The 18,441-nt window shown below is 38.4% G+C and overlaps 1 pseudogene; it reads right to left on the bottom strand.

The window, feature by feature from the left end:
* Positions 1-16,976: 16,976 nt before the first annotated feature.
* LOC118623697 lies at positions 16,977-17,416 on the bottom strand (annotated as a pseudogene).
* Positions 17,417-18,441: the final 1,025 nt, after the last annotated feature.

Raw genomic sequence — 18,441 nt, 5'->3', positions numbered from 1 at the left:
GGGTTTCATCCCAAACTCTGACACTCAGCAGAGGCTTCCCTTCGTAAAACTGGCTTTTATATATGAATATACAAATAAATCTTTTCATTGGTTTCCACTTTGGAATGCGTTAAGACTTAGGAAAAGTCCTCTTTGGGTGACTATATCATGAGTACTTGGGAAACACACATGAGCACATACACACGGTACATGTACATATGCCTGCTATGCCTTTACTTGGACTTCACTTACCTGAATTGTTGGAAAGAGCCACTGAGCTTGATGTTCTAATTGACAAGGGTCTCCCTCCTTTCTTAATTTGGGCTCTGCTAACCCTCCATCCACCTACAGTGTACTTACATGTGTGTTCTCCTCTGTTATCTAAATGCTGACTCCTTTTCTCCATGTGATCACGTATTAGTATACGGGTTGCTTTCCAGACAGATGCTGCTCTAGTAGGCACCAGGACCACAGAAGCCTGTAGACAAACATATTTAAAAAATTTTTTTTTTTTTTTATCCTCACCCGAGGACATTTTTCCATTTTTTGTTCAGGTAGAGTGGGAGGGAGAGAGAGGAACAGAGAGAGAGAGAGAAACATTGATGTGAAAGGAACACATCAAGTGGCTGCCACCCGCACGACCAACCAGGGCCGGGGACAAACCGCAACCGAGGTACGCGCCCCTAGCGGGAACCGAACCCAGGTGTCTCGGGACCGCAGGCCGACGCTTTAACCGCTGAGCCAAACCAGCCAGGGCTATTTTTAAAAATTTTTTGGAAATTGTCAAATGGATCTTAAGCAGATGAGAAGAAAAAAAAAATGGTGAGCACCATCCTCTAGCATTTAAAAGATGAGTGTTTTATAAAGCTAAACATAAAATGCTGGAAGTATGTAAGCAGGTAAGGAATGATCACTGGTTGTAGAGGTAGAGAAAGCCACGATTATTGATGTTTAAAAGACAACTCTGTTTTCTTCACGGTGGTTTTAGTGGGTACATAGTTATTTAGGCCAGTGATTCTCAAACTTTAAAAATCCATACACATAAACAGGCCAAACTTCCAATCAATTTTGGGTATGTGCTTTAGACATGTATTTCATGCATACTCTTCAACATCTACCCCTGAGGATCATCATACATATAATTTTTTCACTTTTAAAATATAAAATCACAATAAAATATGCTTGCCAAATCACACATATTCCTTCTAGCCCCCTTTGCTCGCCATTCTGATGCATCCTTTTATTGATTTTATTTTTGAAATTAAATTTATTGGGCTAACATTGGTTAATAAAACTATATATGTTCTAGGTATACAATTCTGTAATACATCATTTCTATATTGATGCATTCCTTTTTTTTTTTTTTATCCTCACCCAAGGACATTTCTCTCCATTTTTTTGTTCAGATAGAGTGGGAGGGAGAGAGAGGAAGAGAAAGAGAGAGAAACATTGATGTGAAAGGGACACATCGAGTGGCTGCCACCCACACGACCAGCCAGGGCCGGGGATAAACTGCAACGGAGGTACGTGCTCTTAGCGGGAACCAATCCTGGGTCTCTCTGGACTGCAGGCCGATGCTCTAGCCGCTGAGCCAAACCTGCCAGGGCTGATTCATTCTTTTAAAGGCTACATACTTCCCAACATGCTCTATGACCCATTCATTGATGAGCAGTGATTTCATCAAAGTCTGTTGGCCTTTTTTTTTCTTTTTTCTTTAATGTATTGGGGTGACATTGGTTAATCAATTTATATAAGATTCAGCTGTACAATTCCATAATACCTCATCTATATCTGCTGTCCTTTTAATACAACAAAGCTCATTCCATTGTGTTCACAAGCTTTTTAGACACCGCCTCTGCAGTCATTAGAAATCCCCAAAAATATTTTCTTTCTGGATTTCAACACTTATTGGGCACTACATGTGAGGCATTGTCCTAGGCTCTCTGTAAACAAATGAGGGAGAGCAAGCTCTTGCCCTCAAAGAACTTACCATGTAGTCTTCTTGCCAAACAGCGTTTGAAATGTTCTATGCTGCTGGTGACTGGGACCAGTAAATTTGGGGCAAAAAATAATCTAACATCCTCTGAAAAACCCATCTCTTCACTTGCAGTGGTGGTGGTGACGGGGTTAAGTGCTCTGCTATTCAGAAACATACAAGCTACTCCGCATTGCTGGGGTTCTATGCTCTCTCTCTTCCATGCAGTTGCATTGGTCCAAAGAGGAGTCAGAAAGAGTCCAAGGGAAGAATTCAGTGTACCCTGCCCACAGTTTTCTTCTTTCTACCTTCTCAGCCATAGACCAACCTGTGCTCATGGGGGGTGGGAAGAGGGGAGGAAAAGCAAATGGCACTAGTAGGGGAAATAAGGATGATGAGTATTTTTGAAAATACAGGGAAAATTTTGCAGAATTAAATTATATCTTTTATAAACAATTTCTGAAATAACCTATTTAATAATCAATGACCTTAAGGACATAGCTCTATCCTGACAAAAATGGTTCTTAGCTTCCCGCTGTTAATTGGGTTCCATTACATTGCTATTTTTAGTTATAAAAGTTATACATGCTAATTATAAAGAAATAAACCTGAAAATAGCTAACAAAGAAAAATGTGTGTGTAATTTTGCCATTTGGAGATAGCCGATTTAGCTATTTTGTGAAAAATGTTCACTTTTGAATGTATGTATATGTAAATATGTGTGTGTCTAAACAAATTTGGATCATAGTGTATATCCAGATTATCATGCTTTTTTTTAACTTTATACAAAAAACATTTTCCCATGCCATTAAAAATTCTTTGAAATTGTTTATAATGGTTGTGTAATATTTCATTGTTACTCCTTCACTTCTTGAGGTGGACCAGGGGACAAGACCAGGAGGTAGTAGGTCATGAAAAGAATGATCATGGGCTCCTGTACCATAAAATGTACTGAAGAATAACAATATGCTGCTTATTATGTCTTTTAACTCAATGAAATCTCAGCAAACATAAAACAGAATGAAAATTGAGAGAATTTGGGCTTATACCCTCAGTGGCATTGAATAGCAAGGAGTACCAAATATATCAAGTGGAGAGCCTCTTCCAAAAAGCAACTGTGAAGTTTATCAAGACATATCCTATTAATTCAAAATCCAAGGTAGTGCATACACTTGGATTTCAGTATATAGTGAGCAGCAAACATACTAATATAGGGTAATATTCTGCCGCTCTTTAATGGTGTTGTACAGTCACGTTGATACGTTATTTAGCTTTTTAAAGTATGGATTTTTGGTGTACAAAATGTACAGAAGTCAAGCAGACTAATGGGTACCTGGCATGGCACCATTTTCAGACAGAGATGGTAAGGCAGCTTTGCCTTTTTAGTCTAGACTCCCTTGTAGGTCACAACTTTGTAGATTTATTCTCAAAGTTGCTTGAACAACTTTTGAAATTATGGGGAGAGACTTTGGGGATCAGAACATTCCAAGATTAAAAGGGAGCCTTTAATGTTACTTAAACACAAAGCAGAACCATCAAGTGCTTGATTCTAATTGAAAACAGAAAAATCAGGCATGTCAAATTCTAATAAAATACAGTGATATAATTAATTCATGACATATATCTAATCCTATTGCTATGAAATTTCATTGTAGTTTGAATGTAGGTCTGTCATAACAGATTACCACAAACTGTGTGACTTAAAACTACAGATTTATATTTTTTTACATTTCTGAAGGTCAAAAATCCAAAATCAAAATGTCAGCAGGGCCATGGTCCCTCTGAAGACTTTAAGAAGCAGCCTTTTCTGGCTTCTGGTGGCTCTAAATGTTCTTTGGCTTGGGCTGTGTGACTCCAATCTGTACTTTGACTTTATAAGGTCTTCTTTTCTATGTATCTGTGTCAAGTTTCCCTCTGCCGTTCTCTAAGAACACCTGTCATTGGATTTACAGCCAACTCTAAGTCCAAGATTATCACACTCAAAATCCTTAATTGCATCTACAAAGGCCTTTTTTCAAATAATTTCACATTCACAGATTCCAGGAGGTAGGACATGGACGTACTTTTTTGGGAATCACTGTTCAACCCACTATACATATATTCTACAATATCACAGCAAAATATCTGGAATTAACAGAAATAAAACACTTCCGCTTGCATTCCCTGAAATGGAACTTGACTTATATTGCTTTGGCTCAAGCTTTTGTAGCAACCAAGCAATGCACTACTTGCAAGAATATTTGGAGCAGAGGAATTTTTGTAAACATTGCCTCCATTTAGGATTTCTTTCTACACTGGGAAAATTTTAAAAAAATACAGGACTAATTTTTTAAAGCTGTCACATGGTTTCCAGATGTTGACCATTTAATCCAAGAAGGTGTTTCCTTATTATACAAATGTGGTGCACATCAAGAATTGGCATTGTTTAATTTATGACTCACACGTGAACCATTGTTTTTTTGTGATATAGTTATTTTAACTTGTTCATAAACTAAACAATGTCAATATTTTGGACACATACCATATTTGTATAATGAGGAAACACCTTCTTGCATTAAATGGTCAACATCTGGGATCCATGTGGGAATTTCTTTGAAATTTTAAATAAAGACAAATTAGCATGGCATACATTTTCTGAGATGCCGTTAGTTGGTAATCAAAAGACACAGTGAACTTGGTACTACATTGTGGTTAAGCAAATAGGGATGTCGTTGATAAAAACATTCAATAATGTTTTTACAGCACTATTTTAGAGATGGGGTAAATGGAGGCATATAGTGAAACACAATATGGCAATTTTGAGTCAGGGATCAAAATTCAACTCTCTTAGTTGGAGTGTAAGTCAAAAACTTTCCGGAGGGAAATTTGATCACACAAACAAGGTGGTAAATGAGCATACTCATTGACCAGACAATGCCACTTACTGGAATTTACCTTAAGGATATAGAAATGTGCAAATAATTTTATATAATAGGATGCTCATCATAACATATTCGACATTATATTTTTAAGTTCACAGTGAAATTTAGTAGGATGTACAGAGATTCCCAATAAGCCTTCTGCCCCCGCATACATACAGCCTCCTGCACTATCAACATCTAGCACCAGATGGTATGTTTGTTACAGCTGAAGAACCTACATTGACACACCTCATTGTCACCTAAAGTTCACAGTTCACATTAAGGTTCACTTTTGCTCTTGTACATTCTATGGATTTTGAAAATTGTACAATGACATGTATTTACCATTATAGTATCATACAGAGTAGTTTCACTGCCCTAAACGTCCTCTTATGGTATGTTTTTGATAACAATAAATTAATTAAATCAATTTTAACAAATTTATATAATGAAGTCTTATAAAACTATTGAAAATAATATTGTAGATGAATGATGATCTATAAAAATGGCCATCATTCATTGTTAAAGGGAAAAACAGATTATAAAGCAATATGTTAATAGCCTAAAATTGTGTGTGTGTGTATGTGAATACAGGTTTAGAAAAAAGACTATACACCCTTATATTAACTATAGCTGTCTCTGAGTTGGGGTTAAGATGATGTTTGCTTTCTTTTCCTTGTTCTTTATTTTCCAAATAATCTACTATAAATCATATTACTTTTAAAATGAATAAACACACATTTTGATGTGGCTGTCTCACAGACATCTCAAATTCAAATAAGATCTTCCTTTTTTTTTTCTTTTTCCCCAGGCTTATGAATATCGCCTCAGAATACAACTGTGCTTGCTGGCCTTTTATGTAGCCTCTTAAAAACTTGGTTCCTCATATGTGATATGATTTTTGTTATTCTGAAAGATCCCTTTCAGAATAAATTCTATTCCATCTTAATTGTAATGATAAGGCCTCCTGGGCTTAGCCAGAACAGCTATTCATATTTCTAGACCATGTGGTCTTTGGAACTTAACTCCTGAGGTGAGTAGTTGTGAAGGAAGTTAAGAAGGCCTTCATCCTTGGACCTATTTTTGCCTTGAAGCTGGGACCATGTGGCTCCAAGACAGATTGCATGTAGGTGGGACACAGATCTGAATCATTATCAGGTTAGGTAGTGTTCTTCTTGTGGACAATTCACATTGTATTTTGAATTCTTCCTGAATTTATTATTATGTTTGTCTTACCTTTTAATGTAAATCTCAAATCCCTTCAATTTTTCTGTTTTTCTTGTAATAAGTAGTCCAGACACAATACAATATACAAATGATGTATTATAGAATTACACCTGAAACTTATATAATTTTATTAACCAATGTCACCTCAATAAATTCAATAAAAAATATCCCAATAGAAATTGGATACAAGAAATTAAGTATGAGTTCTTCTTTCACCTCAAATTTTCACTAGTAGTTGCTTCTTCTTTTTTAATCTTTACCTGAGGGTATTTTCTATTTTATTTTCAGATAGAGTGGGAGGGAAGAAGAGAAAGAGAGAAGGAGAAACATCGACATGAGAGGGACACGTCGACTGGCTGCCTCCCACACGACCCTGACCAGGGCTGGTGACGAACCGCAACCGAGGTGCGTGCCCTTGGCCGGAATTGAACCTGAGACTCTTTGGTCCGTGGGCTGACACTCTAACCGCTGAGCCAAACCGGCCAGGGCTAGTAGGTCATTCTTTCAGTAAATAGCAAAATAAGACAACCAGTTGCTGAATGCAGCGACACGGGAGTCAGCTGGACACTTTCCTCCTTGCTGCCCTCTTGTACAGTTACAGCAGGTCCTTGAATAACGTCATTTCATTCAACATCCCTATGTTGTAACACTAAAAGGAAAAGAAAATTGCTTCCTGGCCGGGCCAGGGACACTGTCTGTGTGGAGTTTGCATATTTCCCCCTCATCTGTGGGTTTCCCCCAGGGACTCCAGTTTCCTCCACAACCCAAAGATGTGCATGGGTAGGTAAACTGACGTGAGTAAATCGTCCCAGTGTGGGTGAGTGTGCCCCGCAATGGAATGGCATCCTGTCCCCTGAGCTGCCTCTGACCCTGAACTCGAGTTGCAGGTTGGAAAATAATTCTCTTGATTTTATTCATCTTTTCTTTATTAAGAGAATAAATCCATTTTATTTATTTACTTTTCAATAAATTTAAATTATTAAGGGGTACAGCATTACATGGATTCTGCGCCCAATGGCCTTAGCAGGAAGGTTGCTTTGGAATTTGCTTCGGACCATGCCACTGGTTCCCCAGGTGACTCTGCTTTTGTTCGGTTTGCCAGCAGGAGTCCTGGGTGTTCTTTGCTTTGTACACATAAGCACATCTCTTGCCCAGATAGAATTCAGTTTCATGTCGAGCATAAACGCCTTCAATTTTAAGAAGAGCTATGTCCGCCCTCTGGTTCCAGAGACCACGCCTAGAGCCAGCAAAAGTGGCCTTGGACCAGCCTTCACGGTATTTGTCACTGTAGAAGTCCAGCTCACAGCAGGCCTCTGCAGGCTCCGCGGCACAGCGGGAGAGAGGCCTCGTTCATCTTCCTACAATGTGTGTAGAGCTCACATGTTTCAGTGTTTAATATTAGAAGTGTTCGGGTCTTTATTTAGGAGTTCGGAGATGTTTTTGTGACCAGAAATATGATGTAGGAACTTAACCTTTGTCTCTATCAGTTAGCCTTTGATAAAATTAGTTTCAGTATACAGTTGACCCCTAAGCAATTTGGGGGTTAGGGGCACTGACCCCCCCCCCAATGCAGTCAAAAATTTACATACAACTTTGATTTCCCCAAAACTTAACTGCAGGCAGTACTGTGTATTCATGAGTGTCAAATCCATAGATTCAACCAACAGTTCATTAAAAACAATAATTTCATTTTGAGGCTGGGAATCTGTGGATGTGATCAGCTGACTGTACTAAGAGCTACTGTTGACTGGAAGCCTTACCAATAACACAAACTGTCGATTAACACATATTTTGTATGTTAAATGTATTATACACTGCATTATTGTAATAGAGTAAGCTAGAGAAAAGAAAATGTTAAGAAAATAATAAGGCAGAGAAAATACATTTACTGAAAAAATTGTGCTTATAAGTGCACCCACGCAGTTCAAATCTCTGTTGTTCAAAGGGTCAACTTAAGGTTACTTCTTTTTAAAAAAAAAAAAAAATATGTTTTTTATTGATATTTTAGAGAGAAAGAGAAACATTGATGTGAGAGAGAAACATCATTCGGCTGCCTCCTGCATGCCCCCTACTGGGGATCGAGCCCACAACACGGGCATGTGCCCTGACTGGGAATTGAACCAGGACTTCTCAGTCCATGAGATGACGCTTAGTCTACTGAGCCACACTGGCCTGGCTAAAGTTACTTTTTTTTTTTTTTTATCCTCACCCGAGGACATTTTTCCATTTTTTGTTCAGATAGAATGGGAGGGAGAGAGAGAGAGAGGAACATCCATGTGAAAGGGACACATCAAGTGGTTGTCACCCACACAACCCAACCAGGGCCGGGGACAAACTGCAACCGAGGTACGTGCCCTTAGCGGGAACCAAACCCAGGTCTCCCTGGACCGCAGGCCAACGCTCTAACCGCTGAGCCAAACCGGCCAGGGCTAAAGTTACTTCTTAAAGTCAATTTCAAGAACCTATCAACGACATTACATGAGGGGTTACTGTAATTACCAGGTCTCGTCTGTACATTCTTCTCTACAACTCTTCAATCTGTCCCTCCTTTCCATTCCAAAGCCACCGATGCCTTCCAGATCACCACAGTCTATGCATTTCTGGTTTCCTAGAAGTCTCTGCATTCCTTCTTGCTTCCTTCTAACTTAAGCTTCTCCAGGCTGTTGTTAGAATGGACCTTTTAAAATGCAAATCTGATCATGCAATTTTTCTCCTCCCATTTTTCTATGGTTCTTTCTAAGCTAAGATCAGGACTAACATCCTTCACATAGTTCACAGTGTCCTGAGGTCTTATTCCTGCTCATCTTGCTAGTCTTACCTCTCTCCACTTTCCTTTTTTGTTTTCTAAATTCCAGGTATGTTGGATTGTCTTCATTTTCTTAAAGTTCTTGAGCTCTCCTAGCTCAAGTCTATACACAAGCTCATCCCAGGCTACTCTCCTTCTTTGTTCCCCACCTACATTTCTTCCAGCCTGCTCTTCCTCACCCTTCAGATCTCCCCTGACCTCTCAGGTTAAACCCTCTGCGGTATGTTCCCATGCACTCTAAACTTCCCTCTTCCCAACACCCTCGCTACCCTTGTAATTACCTATTTGTTTTTTCTTCCTGACCTTAGGAATCTAGGTAGACTTCAAACTCTGTAAGATCAGCAAACCTGTCTGTATCCCCTTCCTCCCCGCCGCCCCCACCGCCACCCAACAGGGAGCCTGGAATGTAGTAATTCCACAATAATTACTTGTTGATTTGATTTGAAATTAGGTGGTATTTCAGAGTTTTACTCCAGTTTTCCCTATGCATTTGTCTTTTAGACAGCTCTTTAGTTAAGTGAAGGTAACGTATCTGCGAGGAAAAGATGCCAGGGAGAGCACCTGCCTCCGTCATCCTGGGATGGTCCTGACGGTTTATAACGTGCAGCAGGCTCAGTGTGAAATGCTTGTAGCTTTCAACACTTCATTAGTTTTCTTCTTATGTCGTGTAACATCAAGCACAAACTCAAATTACGGAGGAAAATGTAAGTAATTAGTAACATAATAATGCAGAATGGCTTTCTGATAAAGGCAAAGTAAAAAGCATTAGTCAGTTCCAGCTGTCATAGCAGAATACCACAGACTGGGTGGCTTTAAACAGCAGAGATGTATTTTCTCACGTTTATGGAGGCTGGGAGTCCAAGATCAATGTACTAGCAGAGTTGGTTTTGGTGAGGACTCTCTTCCTGGCTGTGGATGACTATCTTTTCACTGTGTCGGCACATGACCTTTCTCTTGCGCATGTGTAGAGAAAGGAAAGTCTCTGGTGTCTGTCCCTCCTTGTACAAGGACAGCATTCACCAGCCACACCCTTATGACCTCATGTAACCTTATGTACCTCTTGAAAGGTCCTATCTCTAAATATAGTCACACTGGTGGTTAGGGTTTTCACATATGAATTCTGAGGGGACACACTTCCATTTATAACAGTATTATCTATATCTCATTCTATTATATATCAATGAAATGGAAACTGTATTTTAACATATACAAATCTTTAAAATATACTTTTGTATTCGTTTCCTATGGCTGCTGTAATAATAAATTACTGCAAACTCGGCTTTAAAACAGCGGTCATATATTCTGTCACAGTTCTGGAGATAAGAAGTCCAGAATCAATATTACTTGGCTTAAATGAAGGTATTGTCAGAGTGGGCTTTGTCTGGAGGCTCTAGAGTAGAGTCTGTTTCTTCCCTTTTCCACTTTTGCTGGCTGCCAGCACCCCTTGGCTTGTGGCTGGGTCACTCCCATCTGTCTCCATAGTCACATGGACTCCTCTTCTCTCTGTCTTTTCTACTTCTGTCTGTGCCGCATCTTCCTCTGCCCCCTTATACCATTACATCCAATTGCATTTGGGACCCACTCAAATATTCCAGATCCTTAACTTAATCTCATGTGCAAAGGCTCTTTTTCCAGATAAGGTAAAATTTATAGTGTCAGGGATTAGGACCTCATATCTTGAGTAGGGCTGGGGAGGTAGGCATTCTTCAGCCTACTACAAGCAGTATTTTAAAAAATCCTAGTCTTTTATCATTAAGCCTCAATCTTAAAATAAAGTCTCTCTTGGTCAAAAGTATATTTTTATATTGTGTCCTATAAACACATATAAATCTTTTTTATAATGAAGAACTTCAAGGCATAAAAATCAGAAATAAAATCAGAAGCCTTAATATCATTGTTTTAAATTAGATACTATTGTCTTTTTTTTTATATATCATAAAACTTTTTAAATTACTTTCACATAGATAATACAAATTGGCCATTTCATTGCTCACGTGTGTAAAAGGAATTACACATTTAATGTAAAGTTTTTCTACTCTATCATCTTTACTTATTTAAGTTCCATTTATGTTTTATTGTAAGATCTCAATTATTTTCTCTAGGTGTTTTAATCATTACATTTCTGAAGTTTGATGTCTTTTATCTTATTTTATGTTATTTTCTTTCTCCCCTTTCATGAAATATCTATAGTAATAATACTGTATGCTAGTTTTTCCATGCCTTATTGTTTTCACTTTTATAAGATTTGTCTTGATTCATTTCTGCGGATTTATATCTTGGGTTTTTTTTTTTTCTTCAGCTATGGAAATTGTTAGGCTCATCTTGTGAGTGCTACAACCATTTATTAACTTTATGTTTTATTTGAGACTGATTATACCTTCCTCCCCAAGTGAGCTCAACGTCCTGTATCTCCAGACTGAAAGTTGCACTACTTTTATCTAGGCATCTAAACCAGAAGCCAGCGAGTAATCCTGGATGTTTTTGTCTGCCTGTCTGACTCTTTTTCTTCACAAAGTATAATCTAAACATTATTCTACATCCATACAGCCTAAACATGCATTTACTTCCCTCCATAGCATATGTTTCTTTTTACCTGGAATGACCTTCTAACTGGTCTCCCCATTCATTGCCAATTGAGGAAAAGAGAAATTGGCAATAGTCTATTCTGCAAACTTTATCTTGATCTCTCTAAAATAGGGTTTTTCACCTCAACACTATTGTACCTCATCAACAACCCCAACCTCTACCCATTGGCAGATCCTCCTTCACCCCAGTCATGACAATAGAAAATATCTCAAGATGCTGAATGTCCCTGGTGGGAAGAGAAATTGTCCCAGTTAATAACCACTCCCTTACAACATGCATTTGATCATCACTCCCTTCCTGCTGTTTCAGTGATTCTTTTGTTAATTCACACAACAAACACGTGGCATGCAAGGCCCTCTGCTGGACTATTGGAATATGATGGTGAACATGTTGATGTGGTCGTTGCCCTAACAGCTTATATTCAATTTCAGTAAATAGACAATTTAAGTCAATAACAATATAAATTATAATAAGTTCTAGAAAAGAAACCAGTTAGAGATGAGGCAAACATTACTTTGGTACTATTTCAGGTGCCGCCTGAAGGATGAGAAGGAGTGAGATATGCAGAGTGGAGGGAGGAAAGTTCCGGGCAGAGGGAAGATCATGTTCCATTGCTTTGAAACAGGAGAGTGTGCTGGGTCTGAGGAACTGAGGCAAGGTCTATGGGGATAAGCATTGATCAGCAAGGGACAAGATTCTGTAGAGTTGAGCAGGTACTAGATTGGGCCCAACTGTACAAGTTATAGTAAGAAGTTTGGGTTTTAAGTGCAATAGGAAACCATGGAAGGGTAAAGACCTAATCTATTAAAAGAAATCACTTTCTCTGTGAGGACAACAGTGGAATGGTTTAGCTGAGAGGAAATGATGAAAATATAGAAAGGGAGAGGAGGAGCCAGCCTTGATGACAGAAGGATTGGATGAAGAGCCACATGTGGAGGAGGGTGTTCCCTTTGCGAGGAGAGAGCGTGTTCTCTGCTGGACCCTTTGAGGAGAGCAGTGCAGAGGCAAGTCTGTTTGCCTCAGTGGAGCACGAGGCCAAGTCATCAACTGAGGATGAAGGTGTGGGTATTTAGCTGTGAGACTACATGAGCAAGCGATCTGGTGGTTGGACAATGTCATATTTGAAATTAAGGTTTTAGCAGTAATGCCATTTCTAACACTGATGAAGCATAGGATCAGACCATGGGGATGGGTGGCTGACAGGACAGAGAGAAAGGTCGCTGGTGATAAAGAGGTGAAGGAACTGGGAGACTTCCCACTGCTTGTAGGTTTGAATTCTTTAATAGGGTGCACATGGATCTTTGTGAAGTGGCTTCTACCTAATTCTCAGTCCAGCCTCATCATTTGTCACCATCCCTTCATTTCAGACTGTTCTCATTGCATCTTGCTCTCCATACTCTCACCAATGCCTCCAGGTCTAGCTTTGCTCATGTCCCTTCATTCTGCCGAGAACACTCAGACCTCATTGCACTCCACTTCCATTCCTCAGCGATACACATTTAAAATTTTTCCAGATATTATTTTACTCATTAATATGTACCTGAACATAAACTTCTGGGTGAGACATTCCTCTCTTTGCTTTCAGATGGACTCTGTACTTTCTCTTTTATGATTGCAAGTGTGTTTCTACACTAGTCTGTACAATAGTGATTTTTAACATTTGTTTAGACCTGCTCGTATCTTAGTACATGCTCAAATTTTATAATTATTCCATTTGTGTTTTGACAAGAATGTTAAATGCAAAGCTTTATTTATTTATTTATTTGTTTGTTTGTTTGTTTGTTTGTTTGTTCATTCATTCATTCCTTCATTTAACACACACCTACGAACTGTGTACAATGTGCCAGGAAAGCTTTGAGGGGCCTGCAATACATCACTGAACAAAACAGATAGAAATATTGGGCCCGAAATGCTTACATTCTCAGGGAGGAAGAATGTAAATGATTACATTCTGGGCAAGGAATAAAATTAAGATGGGGAAGTCTGTGGGTGAGTTAGGTTTTTGGGAAGGAGCTCAGAAGTCTTAAACCTATTGAGTTTTTTTGTAATTAAAATTATTAATTTCTGTTTTTTCCATACACCTCTCTGTTCAGGAAACAGCCTCACATACATGTTTAAGATAATGTGCAGTCACACACTCTGCTTAAAGGCAAAGCACCATTGGTGAAGCTGGTCAGCTGTCCAGAGTTCTCAGCTTATGGGATCTTGCTTTCTAATTTTACGTCAATTCCTGAAAGTCAGAAATGTCATCTCCAAGAAATGGTAAGGGAGGTTGTAAAAAGTAATCACTCTATTCATTTTTTTCCATTTATTTATTTTCTATGATGAAAATATTACTGATGTCCCCCATTTTCCCCCATTGATCCTCTCCTTCACGCTCTCACCCTCCTCCTGCTTCCCCAACCTAAGGTCTGTGTAGATTAGTTGTGCATATATGCATATAAGTTCTTTGGTTTTTCTCTTTCCATTCCTCCTACCCTCTATTCCTCTGAGGTTTGTCAGTCTGTTCCCTACTTCCATGACTCTGGATCTCTTTTGGTTGACAGCTTATTTTGTTCATTATGCTCCACAAATAAGTGTAATCATGTGGTATTTGTCTTTCTCTGTTTGGCTTGTTTCACTTAGGATTACACTTTTGAGGTCCCTCCACGTCGTCTCAAAGGATAAGACATCTTTCTTTCTTACAGCTGCACAGTATTCTATTGTGTAAATGTACCACAGTTTTGTTTTGTTTTTATCCACTCATCTACTGCTGGACACTTGGGCTGTTTCCAGATCTTAGCTATTGTAAATAGCATAGCTATGAACATAGGAGTGCACATATTCTTCCTGACTGGTGTTTCAGGCTTTTTAGGATATATTCTAAGAAGTGGGATCACTGGGTCAAATGGCAGTTCCATTTTTAATTTTTTGAGGAAACTCCATATTGTTTTCCATAATGGCTGCACCAGTCTTCATTCTTACCAGCAGTGTACTAGAGTCCCCTTTTTCTCCACATCTTCACCAGCACTTGTTGTTTGAGGATTGGTTGATGGCCGCCATTCTGGCAAGTATGAGCTGATATCTCATAGTCGTTTTAATTTGCATCTCTCTGATGATTAGAGATGTTGAGCAGTTTTTCATGTCTCCTGGCCATTTGTGTGTCCTGTTTGGAGAAGTGTCTATTCAGGTCCTCTACCTATTTTTTAATTGGGTTATTTGTATTCCTTTTGTTGAGTTGTATGAGTACTCTATATTTTGGATATTAACCCCTTATCCAATGTATCATTGGCAAATGTGTTCTCCCAGAGAGTGGGTTTTCTTTTCATTTTGAGGCTGGTTTCTTTTGAAGTGCAGAAGCTTTTTAGTTTGATATAGTCCCATTTATTAATTTTTTTTCTTTGTTTCTCTTGCTCTAGGTGAGGGATCAGTGAACATTTTGCTTTGTATGATGTCTGAAACTTTCTGCCTACATTTTCTTATAAGATTTTTATGGTCTCATGGGTACATTTAAGTCTTTTATTCATTTTGAGTCTATTCTTATGTATGTTGTAAGTTGTTGGTCTAGTTTTATTTATTTATTTATTTATTTATTTATTTATTTATTGCATATAGCTGTCCAATTTTCCTAACACCATTTATTGAAGAGACTGTCTTTTCTCCATTGTATGCTCTTGCCACCTTTGTCAAATATTAATTGTGCATACTGTCTTAAATTGATATCTGGGTTCTCTGTTCTGTTCCATTGATCTATATGCCTGTTTTGTGCCAGTACCAGGCTGTTTTGATTATAATGGTTTTGTAGTATAACTTGATATCTGGTACTGTGATCCCTCTCATTTTATTCTTCTTTTTCAAGATTGCTGTGGCTATTTAAGGTCTTTTATGGTTCCATATAAATTTTTGAAGTATTTGTTCTAGATCTGTGAAATATGCTGTTGGTACTTTAATAGGGATTGCTCTGAATCTGTAGATTGCTTAGGATAGTATGGACATTTTAATGATGTTGATTTTTCCAATCCATGAACATAGTATATGCTTCCACTTTTTTTTATATCTTCCTCTATTTCTTCTTCCAATGTCCTGAAGTTTTCTGCAAATAGGCATGTTACTTCCTTGCTTAAGTTTATTTCTAGGTATTTTATTTATTTTTGTTGCAATAGTAAATGGGATTTTTTTTTAGTTTTCTTTTCTGAATGTTCATTATTGGTGCATAAGAATGCCATTGATTTATGAATGTTAATTTTGTATCCTGCTACTTTGCCAAATTCATTTATTAAATCTAGTAGATTAAAACATGTTTTTTTCCTGTATTGAGTTTTTAGAGAGAGAGGAAGGAAGAGGGAGAGAGAGAAACAACAACATTCTTGAGAAAGAACATTGATTGGCCACCTTCTGCATGCCCCCCACTGGGGATCGGGCCCACAACCTGGGCATGTGCCCCAACTGGAATCAAATCAATGACCTCCTGGTGTATGTGTCAGTGCTCAACCAATGAGCCACACCAGCCAGGCAAATCTAGTATATTTTTTTATAAATATGTACATTTTCTATGTACAATATCATGTCGTCTGCAAATAATGACAGTTTCATTTCCTCCTTTACAATTAGGATCCCTTTTATTTTTTCTTCTTGTCTAATTGTGGCTGAGTAGCTGAATGAATAAGAAAGTGACTCATATATGTTTACAAGAGAACTACTTCACAACAAAAGACTCACACAGATTGAAAGTGAAGGGATGAAAAAAAATTTCCAAGCAAATGGGGGAAGAAAAAAAGCTGGGGTTGCAGTACTCATATTTTATCAAATAGACTTCAAAATTAAGGCCATAACAAGAGACAAAGAAGGCCACCACATAATATTAAAAGGATCTATCCAACAGGAGGATATAACTTTGGTAAACATATATGCACCCAATATAGAAGCACCAAAATATATTTAAAAACTTCTGGAGGACTTCAAAGGAGAAATCGACAGCAACACAATCATAGCAGGGGACTTCAATACCCTGTTGACATCACTGATAGATCCTCTAGACATAAATTTAACAAGGGAACAGAGACTCTCAATGATACACTAGATCAAATGGATTTAGTAGATTAATTTACAGAGAATTATACTCCAAAACTGCAGAATTCACATTCTTCTCAAGTGCACATGGGGCATTCTCAAAGATAGACCACATGTTAGGACACAAACTCTATTCCTTATTATAGCTGTATAAATGAAATCTACTTTCTTTAAGAAATTAAAAACTGAGAAGAAAATGCCATTTAACATCACTGGTATGTCAATATAGGTCACCAGGAAAACATGTTGTGATAAGCTTGTCTCTTTGATACCCAGAAGATAATCGAGTTTGAGCTTTACTATGCTTCCCATGCTTTCTACTAGATGCTTATTTTCTGCTGCTTCTCATGCTCTTCCATGTTTCATATCAGAGCATTGGTGTAACCTTTAAAGCTTTATTAACAGGTCTAAATTCAGTATCCCCAGATTTCTTCTCAAAAGGCACTCTCACCCGTTAGATAGCCCACATTGTCATTCTCGTGAACACTCCAGCCATGAAAAAACTCAACAGGACACAGACTAATCCAATGAATAGAAGAAGATGTCTATTGAGTTTTGGAATGTTTGGTGCATTGGATTGGTCTAGGATAATGAAACCTAAACCTCCTGATGTAAACAGGAAGCTGAATGCAAGTCTTTCCATAATATATTGTCCATTTACTCTATAGCCAAAAAAGCTACTGGTCTCTAATGCCCATGATCATCAGCCATAGAGCCAACACTTGGGGGTTCAACAATAACATCATAAATTATTCTTTCAGTGATGAGAAAGTAAAACACCACTAACAGAATGCACACCATCATGGCCGAGGGCATGTGCACCCAGGGTGGCTTCTTCAGCTTCAGGTTGGGGCATTCGAGCACCAAGAATTGAACTCAGTACAAAGTTTCCATTTTGGTGGTGGCAAGGTGAGTTTGTGTTGTTAATCTCTCAAGTGGAGATGTTCAGAAGGTAAGTGGATATACAAACTTAGACTTTAAGATAGAGGCTTGGGCTAGAGACATATATTTGGGAGTCATTTTCTTATAGACAGCACTTAAACCCTGATACTGGATGAGGGTACCAAGAGAGTGAGTATGGGAAGAGCAAAGAAGAGGACCAAGGGCTAAGCCCTGAAGTCTGAGAGAAAATGAATAACCAGAAAGAGACTGAAAAGGACCAAACATTGATGTAGGAAGAAAACTAATTGCATTGGTATCCTAGAAATTAATGAAGAAAATGACTAAGAAGGAGATAGTGATAGACTGGGTCAGTGCTGACAATAGCATAGTAAGATGGGAACTTGGAAAAGACCATTGGATTTAGCTATGTAGATCTTGACAAGAGCAGTGATGAGTGTGAAAGTTGGACTAGAGTAGATTTAAGAGTATCAGATGAGAGGTGCTGGGAGACAGTAGTTACTAGCATGCAGGAGTATTATAGAGGAGATGGGTGTCATGCTAATGGGAACGCAAAGAGGAGTGATCCAGGAGAGTGAAGCAGGAGAGAAAGGAGGACTGTTCGAGAGAAGGAGCTAGAGGGGGATGGGGTCCAGTGCACAAGGGCAGAGTGGCTTTACACTGAAGCTCAGTGCGTTCACTCATAGTAAACATGGCAATGCAGAGTAAGGGTGCAGATGCTGATAAGTGGGTAGATGTGGTAGAGGGAGTCTGGAGAAATTCGTACTGCTTAAAATTTCTCAGTGAAGTAGGAAGTATGTCAGCTGAGAGACCAGCTAGGAAAGAGATAGTATAAGTTTACATAGAGGAATTGGTGTAACATATTTTATTGGAGAGAAGATTGGATAGACAAGGTTTAAAATATATACTATGTATGTTAGAGCTTGTCACAGTATTATCAAATTGTTGTATACTTATTAATTTAGGATTTGTTTGATCCAATTATTGAGAAAATTATGACAAAAATCTCATTGTAACAG

Source organism: Molossus molossus, unplaced genomic scaffold (assembly GCF_014108415.1).
Source record: "Molossus molossus isolate mMolMol1 unplaced genomic scaffold, mMolMol1.p scaffold_m16_p_10, whole genome shotgun sequence".
NCBI classification, from domain to species: Eukaryota; Metazoa; Chordata; class Mammalia; order Chiroptera; family Molossidae; genus Molossus; species Molossus molossus.
Note: the sequence above shows the minus strand (reverse complement) of the source record. Positions and strands in the feature narration are given on the sequence as shown.